The sequence below is a fragment of the Mus musculus genome, chromosome 4 (assembly GCF_000001635.26).
Source record: "Mus musculus strain C57BL/6J chromosome 4, GRCm38.p6 C57BL/6J".
Classification (NCBI taxonomy): Eukaryota; Metazoa; Chordata; class Mammalia; order Rodentia; family Muridae; genus Mus; species Mus musculus.
Window position 1 is genome coordinate 145,801,468 of NC_000070.6, and position 17,537 is coordinate 145,819,004.

Here is a 17,537-nt window from a genome sequence, read left to right on the forward strand (position 1 = left end):
CTTATTTGAACATTGAAAATATTCTAAGTCTTACTTGCTCCTTGTAAGCACTGCTGTACTGTGATACCTTAGTTTGGAGGCTCTGTACATCCTTGTTTGTCTTCTGAATAGAGTAGAATGATGACAGCTGTCTTCAGTTTGTGCAGTGATAGGCTTAGGATGTTGGCTATTATCCTCATTAGACTCAGTAATGTTCTTTCTGTTCCACATTCTTCACAGCTTTCATAGTGATGCACTGTGATATTTTGCTGTAGGCCTTTCATAGATATATTGACATGGTTGTGAGCTTTCTCCCACTGATTATAGTTTATGCCTTGAGTTGTTTGGTTTGTGCTTGTTGAAACAGTTTTGAGTCTCTGGCATGAAATCAAGTTGAGTTTACTTTCTGCATCATTAGAGAGAAACTTTTTAAATGTTGCACTGGTGCACCCATACTATTATTATTTTTTGTGTGCATGTTTTCGTGGTTATTTGCTTTTGGACCCAGGTAAGGTCAGCTTTGTGTGATAACTGTACCATATTCCCCTTCTTTCTGTGTTCTGCACTGTTTTATCTGTAAATTTTTTGTGGGATTTTTCAGAAGAAATTTGTGAATTTGGTGCAGCATTTGATTATTCCTGAGAAAGTGCTAGAAGGAACACTGAGAGCCTGGGTTTCTGCTCTTGATTATTCCCTGGCCTAGTGTTTATTGTTCCTAGGAAATCAATATTTCCCTTGTCAATTCTGTTTCATTTTCTATCACTTTCTATGGTACTCGATCATTTGCTTTTTTTCCCATTGTCAATCTATACTTCTCAGGCTGGGGCATTGGAAGATATCATTCATATACCTGTCAAATGCCAAGAGAAATATTTGACATGAGATTAATATAAGGTCAATGAAATACATAAAAAGCACTGAATATTTGCTGATATCATGGTCATGACAACTTTCTTCAGTAATAGTATCTACATGTTCAGAATGAATTCTTATGTTTTCATTTATGCATACACATACGTATGTATGTGTGCATATATGTGTTTGTATGTGTATTGGAATGTATGCTAGGAGACCATTATCACACTTTCTTTCTTTCTTTCATGTGAACCTATAAGAGTGGTGGCCAGAGATGAAATCTTTAACAGCTAGACTCCAAAGAGTGTCATTGCAGTCATATTTATTACTGATTGGGAACATGAGAACTTCCTGCAACAATGCCTCAATGCAGATACACGGTTGTTCAGACAGATGTTCCAACTTTGATAGTATTTTAACAGATTTGATATAATGAGGGAATTATTCCAAGGGCATTACCCTCAAATGACTCATTTTGTGCATGTGTGTATATATATATTGTCCCTTGCAGCCAACAGTGAGGTTCTACCATTTCTCCTTCTTGATTTTGTATGTCAATATATTTTATGCAATATGCTCTCAGCATAAAATATATTCATAGTAATACTATTCATAAAATTGCATATAGAAGTTGTATACAACTCAAGTGTCACTTTACACTAAAGACACTTACCTTGAGTTTTTAAATAAAATTTCTAAAATTTTCTCTGCACCCCATCCCATCCCTCCTCTCCACCTCTCCAAGAGGATATCCCTACACCTCACCATTCCACCAGGCCTCCCCAATTCCTGGCACTTCTAGTCTCTGGAGGGTTAGGTGCATCTTCTTTCACTGAGGTCAGACCAGGCAGTCATCCACTGTTTATTTGTCATGGTCATCATGTCAGCTGTTGTTTGCTGCCTGGTTGTTGGCCCATTTTCTGAGAGATCTTGGGGGGTCCAGTTCAGTTGAGACTGCTGGCATATGGATGGGGCCACCTTCCTCCTCAGCTCCTTCTGACTTTTCCTAAATTCAACCACAGGGGTCATTGGCTTCCATCCATTGGTTGGGTGCTAGAATCTGCATCGGACTCAGGTGCTTGTTGGACCTCTTAGAGGGCAGCCATGCCAGGCTCCTGTCTATAAGCACACCACAGTATGAGTAACAGTGTCACTGCCCTTTGCCTTCCCTTGATATGGATCCTAATTTGGGCCTGTCCATGGGCTTCCTTTCTCTCATGTTCTTCTCCAGTTTTGTCCCTGGAGATCCTTCAAACAGGAACATTTCTGGATCAGAGGTTTTGTGTATAGGATTTCAACTCCATTACTCCACTTGATACCTGTCCCTCCACTGGACAGCACTTTATCCAAGGTCTCTCCCTTTGAGTCCTGGGAGTCTCTCACCTCCTAGGTCTTTGGAACATGGGAGATGGACCTCCATAGCCTACCTCCTGAGGCTGTCTATTTCCATTTTTTCTACTGGTTCTCAGGGCTTCAGTCCTCCCCCATCCCTCACAATGACTGATCATGTTTCCCCTTCCCCTCTCTGTCCCTGCTTCCACTCAGTTCTCTCCCCACTTCTTCCCCCAAAAATGCTTTCCTCTGTCTCCCAAGTGGGATTGAGACATCCTCACTTGGAAACTTGAGCTTTTTAACCCTCTGTAGTCATTTATGTTTTATTATATACTTTTTTTGGCTGATATCCATTTGTTAGTGTGTACATACTATGCATGTCCTTTTTTGGGTCTGAGTTGCCTCACTGAGGATGGAATTTTCTAGTTCAATCCATTTTCCTCCAAAGCTCCTGATGTCGTTGTTCTTAATAGATGAATAATACTCCATTGTGTAAATGAACCATATTTCAGTATCGATTCTTCCATTGTGGGGCATCTGGGTTGTTTCCAGATCCTGGCTATCACAAGTAAGGCCACTCTGAACATAATGCAACACAAGCCCCTGTGTCATGGTTGGTCATCTTTTGTGTATATGCCCAAGAGTGGTATAGCTGGGTTTTAAGGTATATCTATTTCCAATATTCTGAGGAATCTCCAGATTGATTTCCAGAATAGTTGACCAGTTTTCAATTCCACAAGCAATGGAGGAGTGGTCCTCTTTCTCCACATCCTGGCCAGCATGTGCTGTCACCTGAGCTTTTTATATTAGCCATTCTGATTGGTGGAAGGTGGAATCTCAGTGTTGCTTTGATGTATATGTTTCTGATCACTAAAGACTTTGAACATTTCTTTTGAAGTTTCTCAACCTTCCACAGTTGCTTCATTGTGAATTCTCTGTATAGGTATCTACCTCATTTTTTGATTGGGATGTTTGGTTTCTTGGTGGTTAGCTTCTTGAATCCTTTAGATATATTGGATATTAGCCTTCTATCAAGTGTGGAGATAGAGAAGGGTTTTTTTTTCCCCCCAATCTGTAGGTTGCCACTTTGTCCTATTTGCTATGTCATTTGCCTGACAAAAGCTTTCTAGTTTCATGAGGTCCCATTTGTCAATTTGTGAACTTAGAGCCTGAGCCATTTGAGTTCTTTTTAGGAAATTTCCTCCTGTGAAAGTCAGTTTGGGGCTCTTTCCCACTTTATCTTCTGTTTCCTTGATTGTATCTTGTTTTATGTTGAGTTCCTTGATCCACTTGAACTTGAGCTTTGTGCAAGGTGATAAATGTGGATCTATTTTCACTTTTCTACATACAGACTGCCAGTTAGACCAGCACTGGTGATTGAAGATGTTTTCTTTTTTCCATTACATATTTTTGGCTTCTTTGTCAAAGATCAATTGTCTGTAAGTGTGTGGTTTAATTTCTGGGCCTTCAGTTCTATTCCATTGATCAATCTGTCTGTCTCTATTCCAATACCATGCAGTTTTTATCACTATTGCTCTCTAGTAACACTTGAGGTCAGGGATGATGATTCCTTGTTGAGAATAGTTTTAGCTATTCTGGGTTTTTTGCTTTTTTAAATGAATTTGAGAATTTTTCTACAACTTTGAACAATTGTGTTGGAATTTGGATGGAGATTTCATTAAATCTGTAGATGGCTTTTGGTAGGATGGCCATTTTTACTATGCTAGTTGTACTAGTCCTTCACCATGGGGTATCTCTCCATTTTCTCCATTTTTTATAACTTTAAAAAAAGAAATGAAGTACACTGATTTTTAAACATAGCAGCTCCTATGTAGTTTGCTTGTGTGTGCTTTCTGGTTGCTAAATCTAGATATAGAGTCTAGTTTTAAGTGGGAAATTACCTTTCTGTTTTTCAACTCCTTCACAGACTAAGTTTGGCTGTCTTGGAAATATCTTTGTGGATAGATCTTGTACACATAGGTGTGTATTGCTCTGTCTCCTGAATCCTGGAGTTAAAGATGTGTCCCATGATACCTGGACCTAATAATGTTTTCCTCCTTAGAACTCGATCTGTTCCAGGCTGTTCTTGGACTTTGAAACCTGCCTCCATTTTCAAACTCAAACCAGAAACTTAACTGGGTGAAATTTTGCCTGAGATCATCACTCTCTCACTTTCTGTTACTCCTTTATTCCTCACACCATGAGCCTTGTTCTTTTAAACCATCCCTTTCCCTTTACTGACTCATTAGTGTAGCTACCTCTGTAATTTTAGGTACTTGGAGCCCCTTATACAAATCATATTGCATGCTTATAGTTTGCGTAGTTGAGAAATTTTGGGCAATGGGTGCGGGGAATTAAAGGGGATTCCCACATCCCACCAGAGCTCCAGTGCTCTGGGCAAGTGGACAGCAATCTCCATGAGGCTCAGGTGGGCATCTGGCTGTGGGAAGCTATGGATCTCCAGTCCGCAGGGGTAGAGAGGGAGCAGTTTGTGGTTTCTGGGTCTCACAGAGGCCACAGACCACAGGTCCTCAGTCATGGATATCCCAGATGTCATTGTATGTTGTGGAAGAGCTGAGAACAAAGTGAGGGCTCTGGGGGCAACTCGGTCAGCCCCAGAGCTGAAGGGAGAATGGAGCAGGGGGATAAGGCACTCTGTGGCTCCCAGGATGTGAGGGTCTTTGGTCTGATCTGGTGACTAGAAATGCTGAGAGGCTTTGCTGCTGGAGGTGACATGTGGCTCTTTAGGGTCAGGCCTATTCCATCATTGAAGAGCAGAGGGCTTTGATGAGTGGAGAGATGGTTCCTGGTTTTAAGGTGTTCATTGTAGAAAGTCAGAGAGAGGGAGAGGCGTAGGGAAGTAGAAGCCAGCCATGGCCATGTGGAGAGAGGGAGGAAAGGATAGGGAGGAGGAGAGCTAGAGATGAGAATAAGAGATTTAAGAGCTTAAGAGAGAGAGGAGGGGCCAAACAGCCCTCCCCCCCTTTTCTTTTGTAAAACAGAACTGTTAGAGTGGCATTTTTATTTTTAAATCATTAAGACTGGTCAAGAAATAAAACAGAAACATAGTAAAATGTTTAAAAAATTAAAGAATATTCTTCCAAGTATAAATTTTATAAATACAAAACAAATTCACAAATGACTTTGAATGCTAAATAAACATCTAGTTAATAAATTCAGTCGGCACTGGCTACGGCACGTCAGAGCTAGAGAATTGGATTCATTCATGTGTAGTGTTGAAACCATGTGCTCATGAAACAGTCTTAAGACACATTCTCTAAGCTGTTGTCTACAAGAGCTACTGTGGAGACAAAGCCTCCTTATGACCGAAACTCCTAAAGCTCAATGACAAAATAAATCATTGTTGAAAAATTATTTTCCAGGATACCTGAACACATGAATGATCTCAAAATGCACAAAAGCCTCTGTAAACCAGGACTGTACCCAGTACAGCTATAAAACTTAGTAGATACTGAACAAAAACTGTAGCAAAGGAAATCTTTCCTACATTCTCCTGAGTGCTTAATAGTAAATTGAGAATATAGTGCAGGCCACACTTGGATGTGGTCAACCAGCTGTTATTGCTTTATACGTGTATCTGCTTTAGAGCATGGTTTAATGTTCCATTTTCATGAACGATTTATGTTTTTCTTCACGTATAGCCTTTAGAAGGACAAAATTAGATCCGTGACTTCTATGCAGCTAGTGCAAACAGCCCCTTTTATAGTGGGCTGGGTTACCTAGCCCTTGCAGCATTACTGTTAGGAGGAGCTGGTAACTGAGGTTGGAGTCTAGCCAGAATGCCAGGAGCTTGGGACCTTGTCAACGTGACAGATAGTCACAGGATTATTCAGTTGTGGGGCTCCGTGTTGTCAGACACCCGTGTCTGGGAACGTAGCTCACTGTTCTGTCCCTTGTAGAGTTTTCTACTGGGTCTCCAAAGTAAGCTTTGCTCAATTAGAACACAGGCTGCCTTTCACAGTCCCACAGAGAAAAGCTCTAAAGAATAGCTTTAATTTTAAATTATATAATCTTCAACTCATGTTTTCATAGTTCTTTCCCACAGCCTTAAAGTCTGTCCTGAAGGTCATAACATTACCATTTTCCTGAGGAATATCTGACACATTGTTGCTTCATGGAATCTTACTGTTTCTGGTTATGGAGACATAAACCTTGGCTGGGAGAACATTCTCCCAAAATCTTGGCTGCGAGAACATTCCACTTAGGAGGAACTTGTAGTACAGTGTATATGTTACCATTTGAGCAAGCCGTATGCCTACAGCAACCATCAGCACTGGATAAGTCACATATAGTATTGACCCTGCTCCCTTCTATTGCTATCCCAGACCTGGAAGACAGACTTTTTTCTTTAAAGTTTTATTTAACTATAGGAATGTTATTCTCTATGTTTTTATTTTCACTGAATGCCTATATAAAACCAGTGGAACCATGAAGTAATCACAAAATGCATCACACAAGATTCAGGTAAAAATCACACCTTATTTTGTGTGTAGAAAGAAAGAATCAGTCTGTGTTTCTTTTCATGAGCAGCAAGTACCCTTTACCCCTGAGTCATCTCTCTAGCCCAGAGGTTTAGAGGTTCTGCTACAGTTTCATGATTGATCCTGAATATAACCCTGAGTTCTATTTTTGGAAAAATGAAGGAAGAATCATAAATGATAGTAATCTTTGCCACCCATAATCATGTTAGATGAATGATCTCAAATAATAAAGATAAGAATAGTAATGAAGTGAAAGAATCATAAAAGGATCTGGTCCTTGCAGTCTATAATCATGTTAGATGAGTGATCTCAAATAATAAAGCAAAGAATATTGCTGAAGTCAAAAGATTCAGACTTTAAGTTGGACAGTAATAGATTTATGTGCAGTAATTAATGAAGAATTAGTAAAGTTCTTATGCAACTTAAACATTCCTTTCCATTGTAACAAATCATTTTACTTTTTCATTTTGTTGTTACATGTAACATTTATTTACTCAGGTTCTCTTAACTATTCTGAAGGAAAACCACTGTGGAATTTATAAAATTATTATCTGTATTGGTTTTGTCATGAATAAGAAAATGGTACATGACAATAAGGCTACCTAATGCTAATTTTTTGTTTCACTAAATATTCTCAAACTAAATCTATAATACATATTTTAATTCTTCATGAAAAGATTTTCTTTTAAGTTATTCTTGTGTTTTACATTCCATACTCTATTTTCTTGTTCTAGAAAGGATGCAGCATTGTATATAGGCCTTAGGATCTCAAGTGAGCATTTTAGACTAAAGTCTGGCTGTTGACACCCAACTGCATACAGGATAGGAACAGGGTCTCCATTTGAGCAAAGGTGACAGGTTTTAGAATTTGTTAGCACAGTTTCACTTACCATCATTTACCATCTGAGATGTGATACTGGGATCAACAAAGTATTCTTAAAGATACATTCCTGCATCCAGACCTCAAATGTATACTTTATTATGTCTCAATAACTCTGGGGATGCTGAACCCACAAGATAGGAGTCCCCAATCTTACAATGGAAAACTGGAAAATCATTCTAATCTAGATTGTGAGAAAACACTCCAGAGTGTCATCTACCCAACAAGAGGATGCCTTCCTGTGCCAGGTAGTACACAGATAATAATGGATTAATAGGTTTCATCACTTTTCATGAACACTCAATGATATTTTTTTACCTCATTGAGCAGACATTATATCCATGACAACCATCACAGTAAAGGCTGATCACTCCTTATCTGAAAATTCAGATTCCAATATATCCCCAAATTTAAAATTCTTACATTACCACAGTGATGCCATCAGCGAAAAAAGTCTGTGGTCTTATGTGATCTCAGTTTTTATTGTCACCTTAACTAAATTTAGAGTCACCTAGGGAACATGATTCTAGACATGTCTATAAGCACATTTCCTCAGAGCTTCAGCTGAGAATGGAATACACAACCTGGATGTATGCAGCACCAAATAGTGGACTGTGGACCTGGGACAAGTAACAAGTAGAAAGTAAGCTGAGCACCACCATGCATCTCTCTCTGCTTCTGTAGTGCAGACACAATGTGACCATTCACATTCATGCCATACTTTCCTTGCAAGTCAGGCTTGTATTTCTCTGGAACCAAGAGCCTGTCCTCTTAAAGAAATCCTTGTTTAAGTTGTTTTTGTCAGGACTCTATTCTGTCTGTCTGCTGTCTGTCTGTCTGTTATTTATCTATCATCCTAGTTGAATGAGTATATGGGCATGAGATTGGAGGTCAGAGAATAACTTGCAGGATATGCCTCTGAGAGGGTCCATGCAATAGAACTCAAGTCACCAGGATTGTGCAGCAAGCACTTTTAGCTGAAGAGCCATCTTATTGGCTCTTGTGTTAGGCTCTCTACCCCATGGATGCATGTGTACAAAACACATAAGAATCATGTGTTTGAATTTGTTCCTCATGTAAAGATGTCTCATTATGTATGTAAATGTTTGAAAATACTAAACACTAAAGTAGATCTAGGCTCAAGTAGTTCAGACCAGCGACAGTTGTCCTGAAGTAGCTTCCATTGGTCTATGTATGCTATGCCACAACACCAAAAAGTGCAATGATTACCCACCAGAAATCTTAACTGCTCCTAGTTCTGTAGGCTGATGTCCACTGTCAGGCACTATTGGTCTGGCTTCTGAAGGTCTCTTCCTTCTCTTCTAGATAGCCACCCTCCCACAATTGCTGTCTGCTTGTACTTTGATGGAGTCCCCTATTTAGAAGAACAGCAATGTTACTGGAGTAGGGCCAGACCTTTACCTGCTTACCTTCCTAAAAGTCTTGGCCTCCAGACACAGCCATGTGCTGTGGAGTTTAGACCTGGACACACAGGTTGGAGCCAATGGGGGTTACACACAGTTCAAGCTGTGCTGCTCTCTCTTCTCTGCAGGGTGTAGTTCTGATGCTTTGTATGGGAATCTGCTTGTGAGCACAGAAGTTCCTGTTACCTAGTTAGTTTTTAATCAGTCAATGAGGATGCTAGCTGCTAATGGCTAAGAAGAGGTGGGAATTCTAGGTTTCCATAGGCAGGCTAAGAGATGCAAGAGGAGGAAAGCAGATTCACCATGCTTTAGAGTGAGCAACCAGCCATGAGATGTTAAGGATAAGGTTTCTCTGTGAAGTCCTGACTGTCCTGAAATTTTCTCTGTAGATCAGGTTGGCCCCAAACTCAAGAGATTCTCCTCCCCAGCTACACCAATTCTGGCTTTATTCCTCATTGCTAATTCTGGACAGAGAGCACAGGTCAGGGCCCAGCAAGGAGATCAAGAGGACAAACCCTTTAGACACTCCAGGAATAAAATCTGCAGCACCCAGTGTGGCTGTGGCCATAGACAGTTGAAGTGAATTACTGCTCTTCAGTTAGTGGCCCTGTTGTAATTATAAACGGTGACTGTAATATCCACTTCACCTCTCACTGGCATTGACATAGATGATGAAAGCCAGCTCCAGATATCACACAATATACTCAAGGTCACAATCTGAAACCACTCTGAGGTCTCTCTGTTTAGGCTGAAATGCTCAGAGCAAGGTAACAGCCAGGCAGATGAGGATATTAGATTGACCTAAAATGTGAATTCCTAGAACATCACAGTATCCCAGATCACTTTTTGCAGAAGAAGTACATAATGTTGCAATCCATACTACATAACAAACTCGGAAGACACATGAAGCAAACCTTCAAAGAAAACATATAGAAATAATCTGGTGATGTGGCACACAACACAACTTTAATCCCAGCACTTGAGAGGGTAAGGCAGGAGGATCTGGATGTCAAGTTCAACAGTGGCTTCTACAGATAAAAGAATAGAAAATAAAATAAATGAAATGAAATAAATGTTGGTTAAAATATCAACCAACCTGTCCTACAATCCAACTTCCAAATATGCAAGAAGTTGTGAGTAAATAATGTGTATTCCAGTCTTCTTATTATCTAGTCTCCTTCCCTGCCTCTATGTTTGATAAACTTATTTTCTTCCAGGAAATATAATTATTAAGGAAATTCTCACACATTATACTATGGATGAAAGTTATCGACAGTATATACAGTGAACTAAGCCTATGAATGAAGTATAGATGTGGCTAGACAGTGCTGGATTTTTCCATAACCTTGATTATGAATGATTGTGAGTCACCACCTAGGTACTTTGAACAGAATTCTGGCCCTCTAGGAGAAGTTAGCATCTTAACCACATCAGCACCTCTCTAAACCCAAGTCAGAAAAAAAATGTTTCTTAAGTAAAAGATGTAATACTTGGAATTTGAAGGCCATAGCGAGGCTGCCTGCCATGTGCTTGCCTGCCACAGGGTGGAGAATCCAAAGGAGGTCTGAGAAGATGAGCAGAGCAGAGATCTAGGAAATCACATAGAGAACTCAAAAAGATACATCAGTAGGTGAAGTTTCAAAAGCGCTGATTAGTCAGGAACTTGTGGTGTGAGGTCAGGATGAGACCATGACCAGAGTACAGTGCAGGTTGAGGGTTGAACAATGCAGCTCAGAGTCTGAGAGGATTCAGGGAAAGGTAAGACATATTTTTATAGAATTCATCCTTGATGCTAATAAGTGAGAGGAAGCATGGACAGCAAGAGAGAAGTTGTAAATTTTATAATTGTGCTAAGGAAATTTTAGATGTAAAAAATGTAGAAATTAGATGTAAAAACTGTAGATGTAGAAATTTTAGATGTAAAAAGGGGCAAATTCAAGGCATAGCTTGACTTATTAGGTTCATGAGGCTCCCATTTACAAAGATAGGAAGAGGGGGTACACTGAGGATGGGGGGGTACAAATGAGGACCTTGGCTATTGGTGTATGATTAAGACACTTTCAATATTCCATTTTAATTATATATCTTGGTGACTATTTTTTTGTATATTTTATTTATTTATATTTCAAATATTATCCCCTTTCCCGGTTCCCCTCCAGAAACCCCCTATTACTTCCCGCCTGCTTCTATGAGGGTCCTCCCACATGCCCCCACCTACTCCTGTCTCCATTCCCTGGCATTAATGTACACTGGGCCATCAAGTCTACACAGGACCTAGGACCTCTCCTCCCAGGCATGCCCAACATGACCATCCTCTATTAAATATGTAGCTGGGGACATGGGTTGCTCCATTTGTACTCGTTGGTTGGTGATTTAGTCTTTGGGAGCTCTGGTGTGTCTGGTTGTTTGATATTGTTGTTCTCCCTATAGGGTCTCAAACCTTTTCAGCTCCTTCAGTCCTTTCTCTAACTTCTGCCATATGGACCCTGTGTTCAGTCCATTGGTTGGCTGCAAGCATCTGCCTTTGTATTTTTTAGGCACTGGCAGAGCCTCTCAGGAGACATCTATATCAGGCTCCTGTCAGCAAGCACTAATTGTCATCCACAATAGTGTCTGGGATTGTTGTCTGTATATGGGATGAATTCCCAGGCAGAGCAGTCTCTGGATGGCCTTCAGCATCTGTTCCACACTTTGTTTCCATATTTCCCTTAGACAGGAGAGTGGGGTGAAACAAATTTAATCTTTGGGGTTGTGAGGTCTGATCCCAAGAGGACTTACATATCACATGTAATTAGTTGGAAGACATATGTGATAAAACGAACTCTAGTGTGAGTTTTCACTGTACTTCATATAATTCTTGGGTTTCTTTGTTGTGCTTTTATTGTCATTTTAGATAGGGTCTCAATAAGAAGTATATCTGGACAGACACTTGTTATATAGACCGGGCTGGTCTTCAACTAAGAGTCATCTACCTACATGTGCTACTAGTAGTGCTGGGATCAAAAGCAAGTGTACCCACCATAGGTTCCCATCTTATTTTACATAGGTCTCCCTAAATATTCTGTGCTAGCTAGGAAATGAAGATCCCCATGTCTCAGTCGAGATACCAAGTATGAGTGGCTACCTACTCTGTGTCTTTAATTTTATTTTTTTTAAACAGGATCTTATTAGGTTTGCCTTATCAAGGGTGTTGGTGGAGTAATGTGCTACCAACCACTCTCAGACAGAGTAGGTGAGATGAGTGTCCTGTTCTCCCATTCTGTTCTCAGTGTTGTTCTTGAAGCCCAAGTGAAGAGGAATGTTAATTTATACAAAGGCCTGAGGAGAGATGACTCAATCACTTAGAGCTGTGGATATTTTAGTAGAGAACCTGGATTTGATGACCAATACCTACAAGGCATCCAATGCTGTATTATGACAGAGCAAGGAAGACAATGCCTCCAGTCCTCCATCTTGTGTTGTTGCTAAGGCCATTTCAGGTTTAATTTGAATTTGATCTTCTTGATGAATCCTATGGGAATTACTAAACTTCATTTCTAGAAACCCAAGTTCAAGATATCCTAGATGACTTATCTCAGCCTGTTTGTGCTGGAATCCCCTCTGGCTAACTGCTTATCTTAGATTGTATCAGACACTACTTGCTTCTGTGAGTATCCCACTTCAGTTGCCTCTTGTGAAAATCTGGTGCTCAGGAAACTCAGTGCCCTTGCTAGCTTAGCCCCCTTACCTAGGATAATGTTTAAGAAGCAATTATTGTGTACAGTTGTCTCCCTATAGAGGTCTGTATGTTTTTTTTCAATTTTTTTGTTAGATATTTTCTTCATTTACATTTCAAATGGTATCCCGAAAGTCTCCTATACTCTCCCCCAATCCTGTTCCCCTACCCACCCACCCCAGTTTTTGGCCCTGGCGTTCCCCTGTACTGGGGCATATAAAGTTTGCAAGACCAAGTTGGCCATCATTTGGAAGAGAGGTCTGTATGTTAACCTTGATATTTGCTATAATAATCTACCTCTAACATTTTGGACCTAATTTAAACCAAGCATGCATTAAATATTAAATACTGATCAAGAGGTGGACCGATGTTAGGAAAATCTCTCCAATTTTCAAGGTAGAATGGACTCAGTCTCATGTTATAGCCGTTTTTTTGTTTTGTTTTGTTTTAAGTGTTAAAATCAATTAGGCGACCACATGTTCACAGGAGCCTATTTTATTCCTAAAGGACTACAATTCTCAGCACTCGAAGAAGTTATGTGCTTCCTCGGCCGAGGAGGCTTCCAGGTTAATTTTGAGTATTATAGATGCAAACTATGTATCTTGATTTCAGGTGGAAGAAGGGGAAGTGCAAACTTGGTGTTCTGAGACTCCCTTAGGTAAGCTTCCAGACTGCTACATGGTGAGTACAGGGTCATTGCCCACATCTGGGTGGAGCAGGCTGCTAAGTCTCTGGAGCTGGTGTGGTGTGGATCTGGATGGTAAGGAGTAGATAGATCTGGCACCCTGTGCAGTCTTATTTAGTTGGACTTATTCCCTGGACCAGACAACCCCGATTTACAACAAGCCAGTAGGCCAATCCCCATTGATAGTTTCTGTGTACTCTGCTGGTGAAATGAATCAATTCAAGAAAGATTAGATTATATTAAGTGCCAGTTCATTTGGAAGCTGCTCTTGGATGAGTTCACTGGCCCCAAGCACCGAGTTAAGGGAAGTCCCAAGGTGTGAAGGGGCGCAGAAAGGGGGAAGAGAAAGAGAAGAATCAGGCATGTACAGAGAGAGAAGGGAGAAAGAGGGCAAGAGAGAGAGCCTCACAGAGAGACACAGAGAGAGACAAAGATGGAGAGACTGACAGAGAAGATTTATTCAATCAGTGTGCAGAGGAATATTAAGCCAGAACAGCAGATATGGCTAGCCTGCAATAGTTCAGGAAGAATTAGAAAAGGTGATATTCTAAGCCTACATAAAATTGTACAGAGACTAGAAACGTCCATGATTACGCTAGGTAAGCAGACTGTGGCCATATGCTTCAGAGAAGACAACTACCTCAGGTTAGTAAGATTACTTAGACAGAGCTCCTTCTCTAAAGCAAGGAATATGCTTGGGAAAGGTGGTTATGGTCTGGAGCCAGGACCTTTGGGGAAAGGTTGTGTCCAATCTTGAGAAGCCAACTCTTGCCACCATGTCGGGCTGTGGTTATTAGTCCCAAGTCTACTGTTGGATTGTTCAGTAATGTTCCCGATATATCCTGTGTTCCCTGCGAACAGCATGGATTTGATAGACCCTCCAGAGTTTTTTCCATTGTATGACAGTTTCGCTGACGTCATAGAAGTGTCCCCTCTCTTTACCTGTTCCCTCTGTAAGTAGTATACAAGATGCTATTCTTAAGAAGCTTACTGCATGATATGTAGCTGTGCAAGACTTATGTTGCAAGATATCTGATCATGCTCTGAACCCTGAGTGTAACAAGATTAAATAAACCATGGGTCAAGAAGTGCCAGAAGCAACCAGCTGACAGGAAGGGAACCTAGGATTATTAAGTAAAAGTCACAGAGAGTAAGAGGGAATTGGGAGCAAAGACAGAGAGATGCACAGGAAGCAGCATTTAGGTACATTCAGTTTGGAGGATGTCATTTGAGAAGGTGTGGCAGAAAGAGATTCCTTCTGGGATTTCACATAAAGAGAAAGGTGAACAGATGTTTTCTCTGCCTCTCTGAGCTACCAGGCTTCCACCCAGCATCTGGCTCCTGACACTTCCTTGACCAAATTGAATTGATTTAGAATTTATTAAAAACAACAGACATCTCAACTGCAGCTTTTATGTTTTCCATCTTCGAGTTTTGCTAATTTTCTCATCCTCTGAGACTTTCTGCTTAGGAGCCTGTCACTGAAGAATTATCTGATGTTTAGAACATTGTTGTACTTATGAACTAATTCTGGAAATATCTTTGCTGTGGGAATCTCCCATCTGTCTAAGTGGTTGGAATTGCTTTCTGTAGTCCATATATACACAAGTAGATCTTGCATTCCAATAAACTGGTACTTTTGCTTAAGCTTACAGCCATATTTAATATAGTGTGAGGAATTTTAAGCTTTAAACATGCTATCCTACAGTGTAGTACTCAACTTGATTGTTTAAAATATTTTTTAAAGAACAATAACAAAGGCAAAATTATTTATTTGGACATCTCATATTATCATCTTTTAAAACCTAAATTAATGCTTAGCTATAACCTTAATTTATATAATTTTCCAAGTGAGCTAACCAGGATTTGCATGTATATCATTTGCTGAAAGTGTCAAATCTAGACGCTTAAATCATCCTTCTAAAATGAATATGCTATTATGGATATTGGTTGATAAACAGTGATGTTTGTAAGTGTCTGCTATCTTGATCAGTTGAAGGCAGTCACCTAACCCTTTAGAGATTTCTCTGTACAGTATCCCATTCCTTTCCCACGTGATGCTTTTCTTGCTGTTCCATAAAGATTGCAAAGATTTTTCTTAAAGTAAGCTAGAAGGACAAAAATAGGCATCAGAGAGACACATACAGAGTATACACACACACACACACACACACACACACACACACACACAGAGAGAGAGAGAGAGAGAGAGAGAGAGAGAGAGAGAGAGAGAGAGAGAGAGAGAAGACATATACACAGAGAAAGATGCAGAAAGCAGCCTTGAGGTAGTCACACATTCAAACTCATACACCAAACAGACAGGGTGGAATGTACAGGGAACATGAAGTAGAAGTTTACAATTTAGATGTACTCTTTGTTCAATACCTCTGAGGGAAAGGCTTTCATTTCTTTCCTTAACTCATCTCAGATTCATTATTAATCATCAATGTGTTCAATCTATTCTCACAGGAAGTATCTATTAGCTGGTGCCATCTTTTTTTTTTTTTTTTTTTTTTGCATAAGCTTAATGTGGGGAAGTATATAATTCACCATGATGGAAAGCAAGGAGCCCTGCCATCCGAACGATGTCCAAGGGCTCAGAATCATGTACTTTAAGGACAGACCCCCAGGTCTGGGCTTGTGTTTCTGAGCACTCACCTCCGTAATGAGCTGGAATCTATTTCAACCTGTCAAAATCATCACAACAGTTTTTGATCCTCAGAAATCTTCTGAGACACCTGGGCCTCATTATAATCATGAAAAGAGTTGACTTCCTAGCTAGAATCCCTAAAGAGACTTGGGTAATTCTGGAGACTTCTTCCTCTGCTTATGCAGATGTGCATGTATGTACATTGAGAATTATAGAGCACAATCAGGAATATATTTATGAGCAAGTTTTTAAACAGTATCTATTATAGTCCTAAGTCTAGTTGTTGTCTCCTTGTTTGTTTTTAATAAAATCTGGACAGTGTTCCCAAGGTGTTTCTCTATTTTACTCCTCACACATTACAAGCAGGATATGATATTGTGCCATATACAACATTATTTCAGTTCATCATTTTCTTTAACTGAGGTGTTCCAGCAACTCTACAATGTGTTCAAGCCTGATATTTTGTTTCTCACAGGAACTCTTGGTATTATTTTTCTTTGACTCACAGCATTTTTCATTTCTTTTTTAATTTCATTTTTGTGGGTATTTCTAACTACTTATTGAACTCAATTTTCATATCCTAAGTTGTCTTCATTTCCTTCAGGCATCTGCTATTATTTCTTGTTCATGAATCATTTTGTTCCTGTCCTCTCTGAGTTGATTGACATGCATCTCCTGATCCTCACTCTGAGTTTTCAGTTCTGTATCTTGGATATCATATAAATTGCTCTCCTTAGGGGATATATACTATACTTTAAGACTAGGACATTTTAACATCATAATTTAGAGGGACTATTTTCTTTTTTGAGTTTTTGGCCCAGGAGTCTGGTATTGCAACATGAGAAGTTAGTCAACATAACTTGGTTTTGAATGGCCCAGAACCCAGGTGTAGTGTCCTACCACATCCAGTTCTGGTCTGGAATGGCCGCAACCTTGTGGGGAAGCTGTGTAGTGTAGGCCCTGGGCATCCTGACAGCTGCAGTTGTGTGGAAGGCACCCTGCAACAGAGTTGGTGGAGTGGTATCTGAGGGGAGGGAGGGCCTACTTGCCTGATTAGATGCATTTCGGAAAACGACAAAAACAAGCAATGAAGTAAGCAAGCCAGGAAAACCAACCAAACAACCAACCAAACAAACAAACACAGCTGAGAGGTACTGGGAAGCTAATTCATTAAAAGGGTCCTAAGTCGGAGGGTTTTAAAGAAACATGTAGCAGGAAACTGCTGTATATTGTGTGGAACCAGAAGGAGTTGTCCCAAGGAACTAGGCCATAGTAACAGGAAATACCACCACTCCTGCATTCTCTGCATATTCTGGATATCCTCGTGGTCAGGAAGTCTTGGGGGGTGGGGGTGGGGCTAGAGCCAAGTATTAGGGAAACTCGAAAACTTCTTTAGGGTACAGTTGCTGTGTGGGCATTGTGGGAGAGTCACCTGTGATAAGTCTGTCCTGGAACCTGACATGTAAGAGGAACTGGCAGAAGTAAAGCAGGGGTGTGGAGCAGGGGTGATTTTCT

At 40.2% G+C, this 17,537-nt stretch overlaps 1 pseudogene across 1 annotated transcript in view; it reads left to right on the top strand.

Moving 5' to 3' along the window:
- Znf41-ps (ZNF41, pseudogene) overlaps window positions 1-17,537 on the top strand; it is a 42,464-nt pseudogene that overhangs the window by 11,953 nt on the left and 12,974 nt on the right. Inside the window, exon 2 of the transcript NR_040355.1 lies at window positions 13,300-13,345. The product of NR_040355.1 is annotated as a ZNF41, pseudogene (transcript). The remainder of the gene's footprint in view (window positions 1-13,299; window positions 13,346-17,537) is intronic.